The sequence below is a fragment of the Rattus norvegicus genome, chromosome 5 (genome assembly GCF_021556685.1).
Source record: "Rattus norvegicus strain SHRSP/BbbUtx chromosome 5, alternate assembly SHRSP_T2T, whole genome shotgun sequence".
NCBI classification, from domain to species: Eukaryota; Metazoa; Chordata; class Mammalia; order Rodentia; family Muridae; genus Rattus; species Rattus norvegicus.
In genome coordinates, this window is record NC_141538.1 from 30,919,177 (window position 1) to 30,935,285 (window position 16,109).

Below are 16,109 nucleotides of genomic sequence, written 5' to 3' on the forward strand. Positions count from 1 at the left end.
TCTTCTTTTCTTTTATTGTTAACCCAAATAAGTCCAGTTAGTGCTGCCAATATGTGTGTGGATGTGGGCCCATCCCCTGGAGCATAGGAGATCTACCAGGAGGCACATCCTCAAAGAACAGTTCTACCTTCTCGGCAGTACCGACTGCACAGAGCTCCTCAGTAAGGGCTGGGCTCTCTGCTCATCTCCTCCAACTCTGCTAATGTTTTACCCAGCCTGCTGCACCTGCCATGGTACCACACTATATTGCTTTTTCTTCTGGAGCAGTGTGTAACCATCCTTCTATCTTTCTTCTCATTGAAACAAACCACATGGACATGCTCACACACACACACACACACACACACACACACACACACATATGCTCGCACACGCACACAAAGACACATGCACATTCACACATGCAGGTGAACATGAGCATACATGGACAAACACACACACGTTCACACACATGTATACACACACAGACATACACACATACACACACACATACCACACACACCACACACATACCACACACACTCACATGCACACACACACCACACACACACCACACATACTCACATGCACACACATACCACACATACCATACACATTCACATGCACACACACATACCACACACACCACACACATACCACACACACTCACATGCACACACACACCACACACACACCACACACACTCACATGCACACACACACCACACATACTCACATGCACACACACCACACACACTCACATGCACACACACCACACACACACCACACACACCACACACACTCACATGCACACACACCACACACACACCACACACACCACACACACTCACATGCACACACACCACACACACACCACACACTCACATGCACACACACCACACACACCACACACACACCATACACACTCACATGCACACACCACACACACACACCATACACACTCACATGCACATACACATACCACACACACTCACATGCACACACACACCACACACACACCACACACACTCACATGCACATACACACACCACACACACTCACATGCACACACACACCACACACATGCCCCCCCACATACACACACCACACACACACACACAGCATACACACTCACATGCACACACCACACACACACCACACACACCACACACACTCACATGCACACACACCACACACACACCACACACTCACATGCACACACACCACACACACCACACACACACACCATACACACTCACATGCACACACCACACACACACCATACACACTCACATGCACATACATACACCACACACACTCACATGCACACACACACCACACACACACCACACACACTCACATGCACATACACACACCACACACACTCACATGCACACACACACCACACACATGCCCCCCCACATACACACACACCACACACACACACACACACAGCATACACACACAGTCAGGTAAACCGTATCATACGCCACTTTACTAGATTACAGGCTGTGAACTTACTCACCTTGGGAGCCTCTGCATACTCGTCACGTCAGGGTTGGTTCCTGTCTCTGGACTTTGGCATGTACTTTTTTCTTTGCCAGGAGTGATTTGCTCTCATATCTCAATGACGAATTCTCTCACTTCTACGGATTCGTCACTCAAAAAACCACATTCTCTGTGTTAGAAATCCTCCCGGTTTATATCATTTTGAATTTTCTTTCCCGGGATTTTCTTTCTTTCTTTCTTTTTTCTTAGCACAAAATACATGTAGCATTGTGCATTTTTACTCATCAGCATTACTATAGGACACAGGTTTTTGTCAGTTCTGTTTGCAGCCCTGTCCAAAGCGCTTAGCACGGAGTAGGAGACCAATCCATGTTTTAGGAATAAATAAATAGATAGCAGCCGTCGGTAAATGCAGCAGAAATGAGCCATGCTGTATAGGCATTGGATCTGAGCCTAGAACTAATGTCAAGGGAGATGAATGGGTTTCCCCCAACATACGTTTTTGAAACGGCACTAGCAGCATTAGCTCGCATTTACCTAGATCTATTAAGTTTATAAAAAGCCAACCGATTGTTCCCCGGCATTAGCAAGCTTACATGTAAAAGTCCTCCGCGAACATTTCCAATCGCGTCTGCTCATCAGAGGGCCTTTGATTCCTTACCAGCCAGAACAGTGATTGTGCTTCGAAGACATCTGCTGAGCTCCTCATTGCTGTTTCCTCCTGCCGTGTGTACAGTTGCATCCATTGGTACGTATTTGTTTACACGGTGTGGCATATGGTATTGGTCAGTTCTGGCCATAGACGTGTTCTGAAGATTTTCAGTAGCACTAGGCCTTACTATGTGGTGTTTGCCATTCAGAATTAGATTTCTAAGAATTGAGTGCTGAACATTTTGACAGGAGGAGTTTTGAACAAAGATGTACAGATTCCCATCCTGCTACAAAATTTTGAGTTCCAAGGAGACTTAGTGAGCTAAGTCCTAAAGTACTGTCTCTCAAGAAAAGCAAGCTCAGATTTGGATAGATTTGGGGGAATTTGATGCTTGGGACAAAATGGGGAAAATGTGGGGCCTTGTGGTATAATTTATGAAAGTACAAAATAATCAGTTTCAATATGTTTGAGTATAAATATTTTCTGGGAAGTCTCACCTTTGCAAAGTTTTTTATTTTGTTTTCAAGTAAGAAAAGTACCCAGGAGCAATACCAATACTCTTATAAAAAGTGCACGACTTTGCTTCTAGAACAAGAAGACTATTTAATAATCCTGATTATTTTATTCAGTCAAACTTGCCCAGTTTTAATCAGAGTTATTGGTTTTGTTAAATAAAATAGGAACCTGGACTTCTTCGTAAGGCAAGTCTTTATTTGAAAGGGTTATGTTAGAGGAGAAGGGAATATTGCAATAGAGAAGATGCTGTGATCACAGGGCTGGAGGGTTCTCAAGAATTGGAGGGAAGGGATTTCCTTTCTAAGAGAAGTGAACCAGGTACGGAAGCACTGACTTAGGGATGTGGGATGAAAGAGAGGTGCTCAGGGCAGTGGCCGCAGTAGACAGCTGAGCCCGAGTGTGCTTGACAGTCATTTTGTTTGATCAACAGGAGAGAGAGATTGAGTTAATCACTTATCAAGGAAAGACTGGCAACACAGAGGGTCCATGTGTGGCCTCGCCAGAGCAGAAGTAAACAAGGAGTCAAGGACTGTACAGAAAGTGGTTCCTTACTTCAAGCAGAGGAACAGACCACAGAAAATAGCAGGGAGACTACTTTAATCCTTTGTGTCTTCCAACGCAGAGCTCGTGTAAAATTTGTTCACTTGGAAACCTAGGATGGATTTGGAAACACACCCTGGCCTTTTCTTTTACAAAGGGATTAAAATAACAATTTGATGGTGTCTTGACATTTGAAATTTGCTCTTCACGGTGTGTGTGTGTGTGTGTGTGTGTGTGTGTGTGTGTGTGTGTGTGTGTGCGCGCGCGCGCGCGACAATGTAAATTATTAAAAAAATCTAACACGAACGTAAAGGGGAGTTTTTGGAGATAGCACAGTCAGAGATGCCAATTGTTAGCATTCTGTCTAAGTTCCGCCCCCACAGTTACCTGGCAACAGCCAGGTGTGCTTGACTCACTATAAGGTATGCTTGCCCCCTCCTCACTCTCTTGCTCTCTTCCCCTCTTCCCCCAGTCTCTTCTTTTTCCATACCCCTCCCCCCAACATGCTCATGGCCAGCCTCTATTTCTCAACTTCTTCTCTTCTCTTCTTCTCTTCTCTTCTCTTCTCTTCTCTTCTCTTCTCTTCTCTTCTCTTCTCTTCTTCTCTCTCCTCTCCTCCCCTCTCCTCTCCCTCCTCTCCCCTCCCCACTCCCCTCTCCTCCTCCCCCCTCTGCCTTTCTCTGCCCTGACTACCCTTTTACTCCATTCTATACTATTCTATCCCATTCTATACTATGTGGCTGGTCCCTCAGGAGGAAGGGATGCTGCTGCACGGGCACACAGAAGCATCCTCTTCCCCCGCACCTCCATAGAACACATCGCCAGTCTCTTTTATCTTTATGTAAACATCACCATTTGCTGCTGGTTTGTAGCTGACATGCGGGAGCACTACCAACTTAAGAAGGGCAGGAGGAAAGAAATATTTGAGCTATTGGTCAGCAAACAAATACTCTTCAGAAGGTCTTTCCTGAAGGCAAGCACCCAGTTCCCCTTAAGCTATTTGCTTTACAGAAAAATGAGAGACTACTTACTGAACTTCTGAGAAATGTGTTCTAAATGAAGGACAAAGATAAGACAAGGAAGTGGAAAGATACAGGAAGAATTAAGAGAAAGCCTCAGGTGTTTCATTTTTATATTATACTAAAAGGACCAGAAAGCATGTTCATGATGAATCAGGCTTTTTGTTTGTTTTGTTTTGGAAACAAGTTACATTGAACAGAGTGGCATAGAGAGAATTGTTGATTTGATTTCCTCTTTTAGCTATGTATTTATATTGTATTTATGTCTGATTTCCCCTAAAACATCTCCTCAAATGAAAACATACAATTCTATTAAAATTTCTGACACTTTTTATTTTCGGAGCTGGGGACTGAACCCAGGGCCTTGCGCTTGCTAGGCAAGCGCTCTACCACTGAGCTAATTCCCCAACCCCAATTTCTGACACTTTTAAATACATCAGAACCAAATAAAAGTGGACTTGGGAGAGGGAACCTTTGGAGGAGTGTTGGCAAACTCATTCCTACTGAGTGAGAAAAGTCCCTGAAAAACTAGGAACAATTTGCCACTTAACGGTTGAGTGACCTCAAGGCACCCCCAGTTCTCCTAACTTCAGCTTCTTGAAGACAAGCAGGTGAAGCTTAAGAGTCAGTGTAGCAGCATTCACTTTAACTTCTCAACACCAGAAAGTTCTTGACTTATGAAGGAATAAATACAAAGTCTCCAATGTTGGTGAAAAAGTTAGGGGCAGGGTGAATGGGATGCTTCTACATCTGAAGCAGGTCAGCTAGAAAACCTGAGGAAAATATGAAGTAGCTTACACGGGAGACTTTTCCTTAGGGAAGACCTCTATGCTCAGGGAAACAATGGCTGTGTTGGTGACACAAGACTGCCGAACATCCTGCCTTTCTTTTTCTCTGGTGATTTTCAGGCTTGCTGTCTTCTTCCTCCCCCTCCTCCCTTTCTGCAGAGTACTGAGGTCAGTACTGAGGTTCCCAGCCTCAGGTCTTCCCAGGGCACAGGGCAAAGAATGGTTTTCATTGCTATTTAATTTCCAGTCAGTAGATGGCGCTAGCTTTCTGTCCAAAGAGTCTTCCTCAGCATCTCCTGTATCAAATTCTGTGCTGAGCCACCTCCGACTTAGGTAGGTTTGATTTTTACTTGTTTGTAATCACAGATTATAGGCAGCAATTCCACAGATTTATGTAAAGTACCCAAACAGAGCTTCCCCAGTTTGGGTATTTCTGTTGAAGAGATTTCTTTTTTTTCCTTTTTCTCTTTCTGATTTTTGATGCCATTGGTGGAGAAAGCCATCTCCCTATCTTAAAGCTTTTCCTTAAATCATGCCGTCCTCTGAAAGGCATCGAGAAAGAAGCTGCCTTCTGGAAAGGGATTTCAAAGAAACTGTATAAATAACAAATATCTTGTAGCTAAACTTTGGTAGTTTTTGTCAAAGAAACTTTTACAATTGTATAACCCACTTGATTTTTATGCCTTTGAATATCTCAATTTCTCTTTAAGCCAGAAAATATCCTTTAATCTTAAAAATGTGAGCAAAGAATTGGTTTTCTGAAAACAGTTTGCTATACTCTCTAATGCCGTCCCAATAACCCAAATGGAACATTATACAGTAGATATACACATTTCCATAACAAAACGTACCGACACCAGAAATGTTTGCCTGCCTTGTGTAAAAATGTCAAAGGCAGGGGAAATGGAGATGGCTCAGTTAGAAAAGTGCTTGCTGTACCAGCAGGAGAGTAGGTTTGATTCCCAGAACCCATGAAGAGGTGGAAAGTTCAGAGGTGTGCATCTGTAATCTCCACTAGGGAGGCAGACACTCGAGGGTCTCTCGGGCTCTCTGGCCTGCCAGTCTAGCCAAATTGATGAGCCTTGAGTCCAGTGAGAGACCTTGTTTCTAAAAATTAAGCTGAAGAGGCAGAAAGATGGTTCAGTGGGTGAAGCACCTGCCACACAGCCTGACCATCTAAGTTCATTTCCCAGGTACCCATGTAAAGGTGGAAAGAGAGAACTGCATTCTTTTTTGACCTCACACCTGTGCCACTGCACATGCCCTCATTCCCCCAGGAGTGGCTGAAGAAAACACGGGACACTAACTTTCGTTGTTCATTCACACACACACACACACACACACACACACACACACACACACACACACGCATACACACTTATAGACACAAGCACACAATGCACACATACACTATTACACATACACAAAAAATTTCAATGATGCCCTTCTTGGGAAGTGTTTTTAAGAATTTTCACGAAAACAAATTATGGAGAATTTGAAGGAAAATTATCGCCCATAAATGTCCCCCAAAATACAATTGCATTTATTTCACTAAATGTAGATTTTAAAATACAAGTTCTTTTTTTTGTGGAATGGAGGAAGGATGGTATTTGGCCAAATGTTATTTAAAGCCAAACCCCTAAAGGTATAAGTTGGCACAAAGAGGGCTTCATTAAAAAGGTTTCTAAATCTATTATAATTCACCTCGAAATCATGAATCATATAAGCTTTTCCAAGAAAAGTCTTCTATTAAAAAAAACCAATTAGCTAATTCTTGGTGCTGTTTTGAAAGAGGATAACATATATGTATTTTATGAGATAAGTTAACTTGTAGTGAGTAATTAGAATTGAAAACACTTAATGATTGCTGATACATTCTCTGACCTGGTGGTCTTGCAGAAGTTGTAACCTCTGGTGGCCTTCACAACAGGGGGTCAGTCCCTGTCTCCATCTCATTCTCTAATTACCTGAATGTCACAGTGCCAGACCACGGATCCCTCTGACCTGGTGATGGATCTCCGGGGCTGTCAATCCCAGATTTATTGCTTTGTTTGGACCGTTACGTATCTTCCATGCCCAGCAGAGGTTGTTTCTTGGAGGCAAAATACAGGCCCACACTTCAAACACCTGTAAGTATGAGGTTGTTCAAGTCTTTTTTATTCTGAATAAGGTTCAAACTTCAAAATGACAACACTAATTTATGTCATTTATCCTAACGCTGTACTTTGCTGTCTGGCAACAACCATAGCTAAACCCATGGTTTAGACTTCAAACTCCCTGTAGTGAGAAATCACGCTCGTGAGCCAGAGTACCCAAGATGGCAGCTACAGTATCCCGCAGCACGTGAGAAAGAGCATCTCAACCATATTGCCAAATTATTAACTTTGTAGGAGAAAGACTTTGCAGCAAGTCTTCCTGTAGAAATCGGTACTGCGTACCTTGAAGATTGCCCCAAGGAGCTTTCACACACAGCTGCTGCCCTGTGTGTCCAAGACATCGATTGCGCCTCTCGCTGATCCATGCTTCAACTGTTTTATACCTTAGGTCTCCATAAGGAAGTGCTCAGATAGACTCCAGTCTATCTACAGGTCATTCTAGCTCTGTCTTGTCCAGAGCAACAGGTTTAGACGCTACTTACATTCTGAGTGCTTCCAGGACTGACCCCTCAGATACGCGCCCTGTGGCTTCCCTTGCGTTCTTGCCTTGACCTCACGTGACCAAATGCTGTGTCTCCAAGAGTGTTTCAAACTCTTTTGGACTGGGGAAAGCATTGGTCACCTTGTGCCAATCACCTCCCATGCTTGTATTGTCACCGTTGATGTGACAGAATCTCTCCAGGTTTGAGATCATTGCTACTACACCCATGAGACTACAGCCCATGTTCGTCTGGCTACTTCCTTCTGTACAGAGAAAGACCGTATTTGATTTCAGCACTGCTTCTTCTTATTGACTTTTTTTTTTACTGGTGATGTAATTTATGTGCCAGGAGATTCACTTGTATACGTATACAGACTAATGCCATTCAGTATATCTAGTGAGCTGTGTAATGTTCGCTAAAATCTAGGTTAAGAATATTTCCACCCCGTCCCAAAGCATCCATTCACCCATTTTAATTTCTTTCCTATTGTCTGTCAGTTAACACATCAACATTTTAAAGCAGCAAATGCTTTAGGACATCTCCACCCAATAGTAGGACAGTTTTTTTTTTTTTTTTTTGAGACGTGGTCTTGTTATGTAGCCAAAGCTGGCCTCACATTTTTGATTCCCTTGCCTCTGGTGGGATTATAGAGGTACACCATCATACCCAGGCAATGGCATGAATACTGGTATTACAGAATGCTGTGTCAGCTATTTTTTGATGTATATTTTAATCCCTTATACATTTTCTCAGAACCCATTAATAGTTAAAGCTCCCTGACATTTTCCCTTTAAAAGTTTAATCGTCAAACTCCTATATAGAAGAATGTTTGATTCTCAGGTAATCGCAGACCTCCTTTTTGTTGTTGACAAGGAACTCAGTAGGACAAGAACCTCAGCCATCTTGACTAAACAGATAACTCCATTCAGTTATTACTCTACTACAACAATACTTTGATTACAGATATTTGTCATTTTCTTCAAGATTCTCCAATATTTTGTGTGGATATTTTCTTATAACTTTATCAACTGATTTATGAATTGATAGGAAGGTAACAAAGGCTTAAGTGAGCATCACCTTCATGCCTGGCTATGTGGTTATCTCCAAGGTGCAGCTTTCTTTATAATTTGAAACACTTTAGTGCTCAGATGACCCTGGTTTGACAAGTGAAGGACAAGGATTTTTGGTTGGAAACCCAGGAGTTTCAGTTAACTAACTACCTGATGCAGTGATAACCACTTTCAGTACTGGAAAGCCATTGGTCAGAGACAGAATCTTGATACTTGCTTATTTCTTTATTACTTGTTCATGCTTATGTCAGTAGCCTGTTCCTTTACCTTCTAAACATTTCTTAAATGTGTCCTTGTGTTTCTATGCCCAGTTCAGATATTTGTTGCAACTCTCTTCGATTGTGGAATAGAATCTCAACCCCTGTTTCTCCTGTACTCCTCTTTCCAACAAACTCCAGCCCACATCTATCTTCCCATCAGCCAGACTGATCTCTGGTAACCATATCCTTCTCTGCAGCCCTTTTCAGTGTACCTCTGCCAGAATGAAGGGACATGCTTCTCTGCACATGAGACAAGCCTGTTGCCTCCTGTTCTCTTCTCAACCCCGCTCACTTCTTATCAGTCTTCCCACACATTTGATGTTCTAATGACACTCCCTGGCTGGATTATTCTCCCCAAGCGTTTGGTTTTCTTTCAGTGCATAATTTTTCTTTGCATGCATAGTTTTGACAATTTATTTTCCCTCGCAGGGCTCAGGTATCTTTTCCAGAAAGCTTTTTTCTTGAGCACTGCTTAGCTGAAGGGTGCTTCCCCTTTTGTGCTCCTGTACAAGTACACACACACACACACACACACACACACACACACACACACACACCCCTTTACTACTATTACTATTGTTACAAAGTTACCAGCATTCAATCCTGGGGCCCACTCTCTTTGTTTAGTTCTATCATGTCGGTCTCCTTAATGAATTTGGGTGAACATTCTCCTTGGGTGTAAATGCTTTAACAGTAGTGATAATGCCTATATCATCTTTGGATTCCCAGTGTCTTGTAGATAGAATACATTTTTACATTTATTTTATATAATGCATATTTAATCTACATGTATGTACCAGTACCACACCTAGTACCAGTACCTCTGCATAATTCCTGCAGAGGTCAGAGGAGGGTATCAGATCATTTAAAAATAGAGTTGCAGATGGTGTGAGCTCTCATGTGATTGCTGGGAATCAAACTCTTAACTGCTGAGTCATCTTTCCATCCCCTGTAGCAAATATTTTGTATGGTGTTTCTCATATCCTGAACTGAACTTGGCCTAATCAGTGTCATTCCTTGATTTCTGAATTATAACTGGATTGTGTATTAGTGTGTATGTGTGTGTGTGTGTGTGTGTGTGTGTGTGTGTGTGTGTACATTTCTGCTAAACTTTCAGTTATCTCAATTTTATCACTCTCAATGGTAATCAATTCCTTTCTAGCCCTACTAGACTGAGTTCCCACTGTAACGGGAATGATGTAAATGTCTGTAACACTGAGTTCCTTATATAGGGGGACTAGCATGTGATGTCACCTGATTGCAAATGGCTGCCTATTCCAAATGTCTATTTTGGTTGTATTTTGAAGTGATTTTCGGGAGGAAAATGTCCATGAAGTGAGCAAATAATGTATAGAGGACTTCAACAGGTCAACCTGCTACTATGTCCAACAAGTAGTAGATATCTTATAGAATTCCGAGTCTGATTAGGGGGAATTTAACAAGGATTACCTTTCTCTTCCTGATTTAGTTGACGTTTACATTGATGGAGCATTGAGTGAAAGTGAAAGTGGTGATTCTGAAAATCAAAGACGGTGTTGGGAGAAGAGGGCACGTCCATGCCTCTCCACCAAGTGGACTAGAGACTTTGTGGCACTGAATGTGGATCTAAGCTTCAGTGGGGATGATAAAGGACCAGCGAACATTCCAGGACATATCACTGAAGAAAGCACCAGCTGTAGATTTTCTCTCCTTGTTTATCAGAAACAACCTGTGGCAGAATTTGACAGAAAAGACAAATTCACATGCCCATCAAATGTGTGCAGAAAAGCCAAACTACTCTTATTCCAAGAACATCACGGATGCTTCTGTTGATGAAATGAAAGCTTTTACTGGGCTAAGATATACATGGAATATTCGTGTATAAAACTAAGCTATCTGGATTACTGGTCAAGTGAGAGACCTGACCTTCTTGCATGTGATTTATGAGCAGGATGTAAACATTGATAAAACAGACAAATACTAAATATTGGTATTAGAAGTAAGGTAGAACTATTATCTTCAATCTCTCCAAGTTTCAACTAAATCTAACCACTGTTGTGTATAGTATGAATAATTTTCTAATGAATCAACACTTTTCAAAATTTTGCTCAGGAAGCCAGGCAGGGTACTCAAGGGCTCAGGTCTAGGAGGGCTAGAATATTATGGACATAAAGAACAAGTTCACAACATGTTATGGAAGTGAATCAGGTCTGATTTTGAGATAAAGAACCAGTAGTCCAGATTAGATTAATGTGTGGAAAGACAGGAGAGAAATAGGCAAGGGGGAAAGACTTGCAGCATAATCATGAAGAGTTGAGCTTGGATCCCTAGCTTGCACAGAGAGCTGAGTGTGGTATCAGGCACATGCAATTCTGGCAGAGAGACGGAGGCAGGACAGTCCTAGAGGATGGTCAACAGGCAGCCAATTGCTGATTTCTATACACAGTGAGAGGCCCTGTCTCAGAAAATAAGGTGGAAAGTGATAGAGGAAGATACTTGCTGTCTACCTCTGGCTTCCACACACGCAGGGATGCATGTACCCCCACACATGTGAATTCATGCACACACACACACAAACACAAATAGGAGATAATAGTCTCTTTGGTATTTCCTTCTTTTTCTTCCCTTTCCTCCCACTCTCTTCCTTCCTGCTTCAAATCCTCTCACTATATAGCTTAGGCAGGCCTTGAACTCACTTCACTGTGTTTATGCCTTAGCCCTCAAAGTGCTGGAATTATAGTCCTAAGCCATCAGGTACCACCATGTGGTACTTCTTTTTTTTTTTTTTTTTTTTTTTGGTTCTTTTTTTCGGAGCTGGGGATCGAACCCAGGGCCTTGCGCTTCCTAGGTAAGCGCACCACCATGTGGTACTTCTTAGGTGAACTGCATTGACCCTAGGGCAAAATGCTTCTAGGTAGCTTTAATATAAACCTGTTACCAACTCTTCATACAGATGTCAACACTTATTGGCTGACCAATCTTTTCCCTGTTATAGAAAATATTATTATTGGAGGATTATCATTTTCATTTATTAGTAATTATTATGTTCTAGTTTTTACTTGTGCTACTTTAACAATTTATTAAAGAAATGAACAAGAAATTGTAATTTGCATCTTATATCCAGGAAGAGTAGGTTTCAGAGAGGTTAAGTGCATTGTGTAAAGTTACACAGCTGCATGGGATTCAGATTCAGTGATAATTCATCAAATTCAGTGATGTCTGGCTCCAAAGTCCTTGTCTTGTCCTCCTACTCTCAGGGCCTTTTGAAAGGCGATCTCCAGGAGAATGTGAGTGAGGAGGAGAGAGCAAATAGCTAGGCAGCACTTGGAAAGGTTAGACTTCAAACCAGGCCACACCTAGGCTACGTTGGTGGAGTAGCTAGCAGAAAGGGTTGGGTCATTCCTGAGTTGCTAGTAGCTGGCAGTTAGGAGATATTTGTATGGGTTTGCTGGAGGCAGAAGACAAGGTCTGAAGACTGTGAAGAGGACTCTGAGAAGAAAAATGAGTTTCTGCCAAGGGAGTGCACCTATGCCCCAACAGAAAATTGGCATTTATTGTGCACCATATGCATCAGGAAACTATGTGTAGAGGATTCCTCTCCCAGCCTCTAAAGACTTTTTTCTTCCTAGAAAGAAATTTGAAAGTGAAAAACAGAGAAATTATAGTACAAGAGAAATTAAAGTGAAGAAAACGTGTATAGACTGTCAGGAAATAAGGCAGATGAGGAAATAGTTGCAGCGGCAATGATGTTCCTCAGTGGATAGTTTTACTGCACGGTGCTAAAGCTTCCTAGAGAGATGATTCATTTCAAACTCTTTTAAGGCCTTAAGTTACATATCCCATGAATGACTTTTCAAGAAAATCCTTTTAGCTTGATTTTACTGTAAAGGGAATATCTTGTGTATTGTATGGATGCATCACCTGTCAATGAAAATAGCCTATGGCCTATGACCTAGGCAGGAACTAGAGGTGGGACGTCTGGGAGGGAGAAAGGAATCTGAGATAGAGCCAGTTGGGAGGATGGTTGCCTGAATGGTGAACTAGAAAAAAATGGAACATTTTAAGTTGTATCTAGTCAGAGAAGAGCCTAGCTATATGGCCAAGGTATTTGTAAATGGATTTTGAATCTGAGTCTTATTTCTGGGAGCATGGGGCTGGGAGGCAAAACTGGGACCTAACTTTACATTACCTTTAATATTGACTTGCAATTGTTATTCTCTTGCATTTTTGTTTCAGGTCAATTTTTGTTTCGGGTATATTTTTAGTTGTTAATAGCACAATACCGTAGACTGGGTAAAAGAACTAGAAGTTTGCTTTAGCTCATGAGTCTGGTCCAGGATTGATGTCTGATGATCGCCTTCTTGCTGGCAGACTCTTCAGAGAGCTGAGCAGCACACGGTAGGAGACTATAGTGTGTGTGTGTGTGTGTGTGTGTATGTGTGTGTGCGTGTGTGTGTGTGTGTGTGCACTGCATATCAATTCTCTCTTTATAAAGCCACCAGCAGTCAATCATAATGCTCTGTTCTAATAACCTAATCTAATCCTAAGTACATTCTAAACAGAGTAATTGATTCAAGTTCTCAACTTCTTAGTCTCTCAAAATGGGATTAATCTTAAACATGGTTTTTGGAGTGTTCAAGCTATAACAAGTCCCATTTTTATCAATATTTGATGAAGTTTTGAGATTAGGATCAAATCAGGTTCTTGATGTTGTTTCCACCAGTGTGAGGCACCAACTGTGGCTGGGACTGATGTCTGGAGTCTGTTGTGTCAAGTATCGGCTGCTCTTGGGTCTGTCAGTGTTAGAGGCTATCGCCAGCAGCAGACCTCACTCCTGCAGTACCTGAGAAAATCTTGCCACTCACTTGCTAGGAACATTACCACGGCTGTCATGTGCCCAAAGTGAGCAGCCCATAACCACTGCTGTGTGCACTGGACCATGTGGTCTGCCAGAGTGTCCCTGACATCTTGGGGCTACCAGACATAGTGGGTGCCTTTGGTTTCTGCAATGGTTAGTACCAACTGTTAACTTACTTGGAGTGAGAGTGGCTAGGCTAGTGAAGCATCCCTTTGGGTATGTCTGTGACCATCTCCAGAGACAATTAGGTCACCAGAGTTCAGATATAATCAATCCTTTGATGAATCGTGATATGGCACATTGGGAAACTGTCAAGGTAGAAGCTGGAACCCAGTTGGAGGAAGGGATTACTAGGGGCCTATATTGTGTCTTGGTATCTTTCTATATGAGATTTTTTTTTTGATTTCTGTCTGATGGAATGTGAAGAATTCTCTTTGTCATGTGTGCTGATTGTTGTGGTGTCTTGCACACAGACTGAATCATTGGAAATTATGAACCTAAGCTGTGTACGTGAGGAAGAGGAGGAGGAGAAGGAAGAGGAGGAGAAAGGAAATTATAAAATCTCTTGAAACAAATGAGAATGTTAATACAACCTACCTAGTTAATACAAACTTATGGGATACAGCGAAAGCATTGTCAACACAAAAGTTTATAGTAATAAAAATAGAAGGGTTTTAAGTAAATAAACAAATAATGCAAAAGCAGAAGTCACCCAAAATCTAGTAGAAGAAAAATGGGAAAAAAATCAGAGCAGAAGCAAATAGAAAGAGACTACAAATAGTTCAAAGAATCAATAACATGGAGGGGTTATTTTATTTTATTTTTTTAGATAAAATCCTTTAGCTAGTTTAATTTTTAAAAAGAAGACTTAAATAAAATTATGATGAAAAGGGATAGCTTTTAATGGCTGCAATAGAAATATAAACTAGAGATTGTTTAAAAAAACTGTGTGCTAACCAATTGGAGAAATGGTTAAATAAATACACAAAGTTTTAAAAAATCTAAACACAGAATCTAGAAAGAGAGAACACACTGCTTGACTTGAAAATGTAGCACACAACTCCTCACAGCACTGGCATAAGAGTAGACAAACAGACCAATGGGGCACAGTAGAGTTCATAGAAATAAATACACATTGGCTGTCAGCTGACTTTTGACAAAGGCATAGACAATACACAGGGAGAAGGAAGCCTATTTAATACATGGTTCTGGGAAAACTGGATATCTTCACACAGAAGACTGAAATTTCACTCCCATCTTTCATTTTATATAAAAAAACAAATAAAAATGTATCAAAGATCTAACCTTAAGAACTGAGTTGTGAAACTGACAGAAGGAGTGTAGGGCAGAACATTGGTGTAGGATAGGTTTCGGATAAGATGCCCAATACACAGGAAGTGAGACCAGAAGTAGACAAATAGGATTGCATCAAGTCTGGTACTCTGGTCCAACAAATGGACTAAAGTTGTAGAGGTAGCAAAGTATAGAATAGAAAAAAAAATTTACAAGCTATTCAAGCGACAAGGAGTCAACCAACTAAAAAATGCAATGACCAAAATCCCCCAAGCAGCAGTTAAAAATGAGAAAAAAACATAATCAGATTTTTCTCAAAAGAAGAAATTCAAATGGTCAATGGAAGCATGAAAAAAACGTTCAACTTTGTCAGTTGTCAGGGAAATGCTGAAATCACAGCATGATTTATTTCACTCTCATAATAAACCCTGGCAAGGGCATAAGGAAAGGGCAGTCCCATCTATTGTTCATTGGAATGTACAGTAGTATAGCCATTACAAAGAACAGAGTGAAGGCTCTTTAGGAAAAAAAAGAAAAAAAAGCCAACAGACAAAAACAAACAAAAACAACAAAAAATGTATCTATCACATGATGCAGTTTGTCCAGTTACTAGATAAGTACCCAAAGGAAATGCCAGCATATCATACCTGCACACATGTATTTGTGGCTTTACTAATTCCCAATGGCATCAACTTGGGTGCCCATCAGGAAAGTTGTGTCCATACATGCATTCATATTTCAAGGACAGATAACAAAGAGTTAAGCAATATATCATATACATGTTATATGTGATGTACTGATGACATATGTTCAGCATGCAATTAGGAATAGAAGCCCATCATCTTACTAGTAGTAAAACTAGTGGAGTTGGAAGACATTATGCTAGGTGAAGTAAGTCAGACTCAAAAAGAACAATTCCTGAGGGTTCTCTCTTCTCTGTGGATGCTACATAGATTGCAATGTATAATAAGAACTATTGGAGGTTGGAGAGGGCAGAGGGGAGGCTAGA

General features: G+C 41.4%; 1 long non-coding RNA gene across 5 annotated transcripts; it reads left to right on the forward strand.

Moving 5' to 3' along the window:
• Window positions 1–2,151: 2,151 nt before the first annotated feature.
• LOC148005683 (uncharacterized) lies at window positions 2,152–12,049 on the forward strand. 5 transcript variants are annotated; one of them, XR_015620147.1, is made up of 4 exons: window positions 2,152–2,235; window positions 6,983–7,131; window positions 10,439–11,703; window positions 11,798–12,049. It is a non-coding gene; the product is annotated as an uncharacterized LOC148005683 (long non-coding RNA). The 5 variants fall into 5 exon arrangements; XR_015620146.1 differs by lacking the exons at window positions 2,152–2,235; window positions 11,798–12,049 and adding exons at window positions 3,612–4,179; window positions 5,250–5,335 and having other exon boundaries at window positions 6,902–7,131; window positions 10,439–10,735; XR_015620144.1 differs by lacking the exons at window positions 2,152–2,235; window positions 11,798–12,049 and adding exons at window positions 3,615–4,168; window positions 5,162–5,335 and having other exon boundaries at window positions 6,902–7,131; window positions 10,439–10,735.
• Window positions 12,050–16,109: the final 4,060 nt, after the last annotated feature.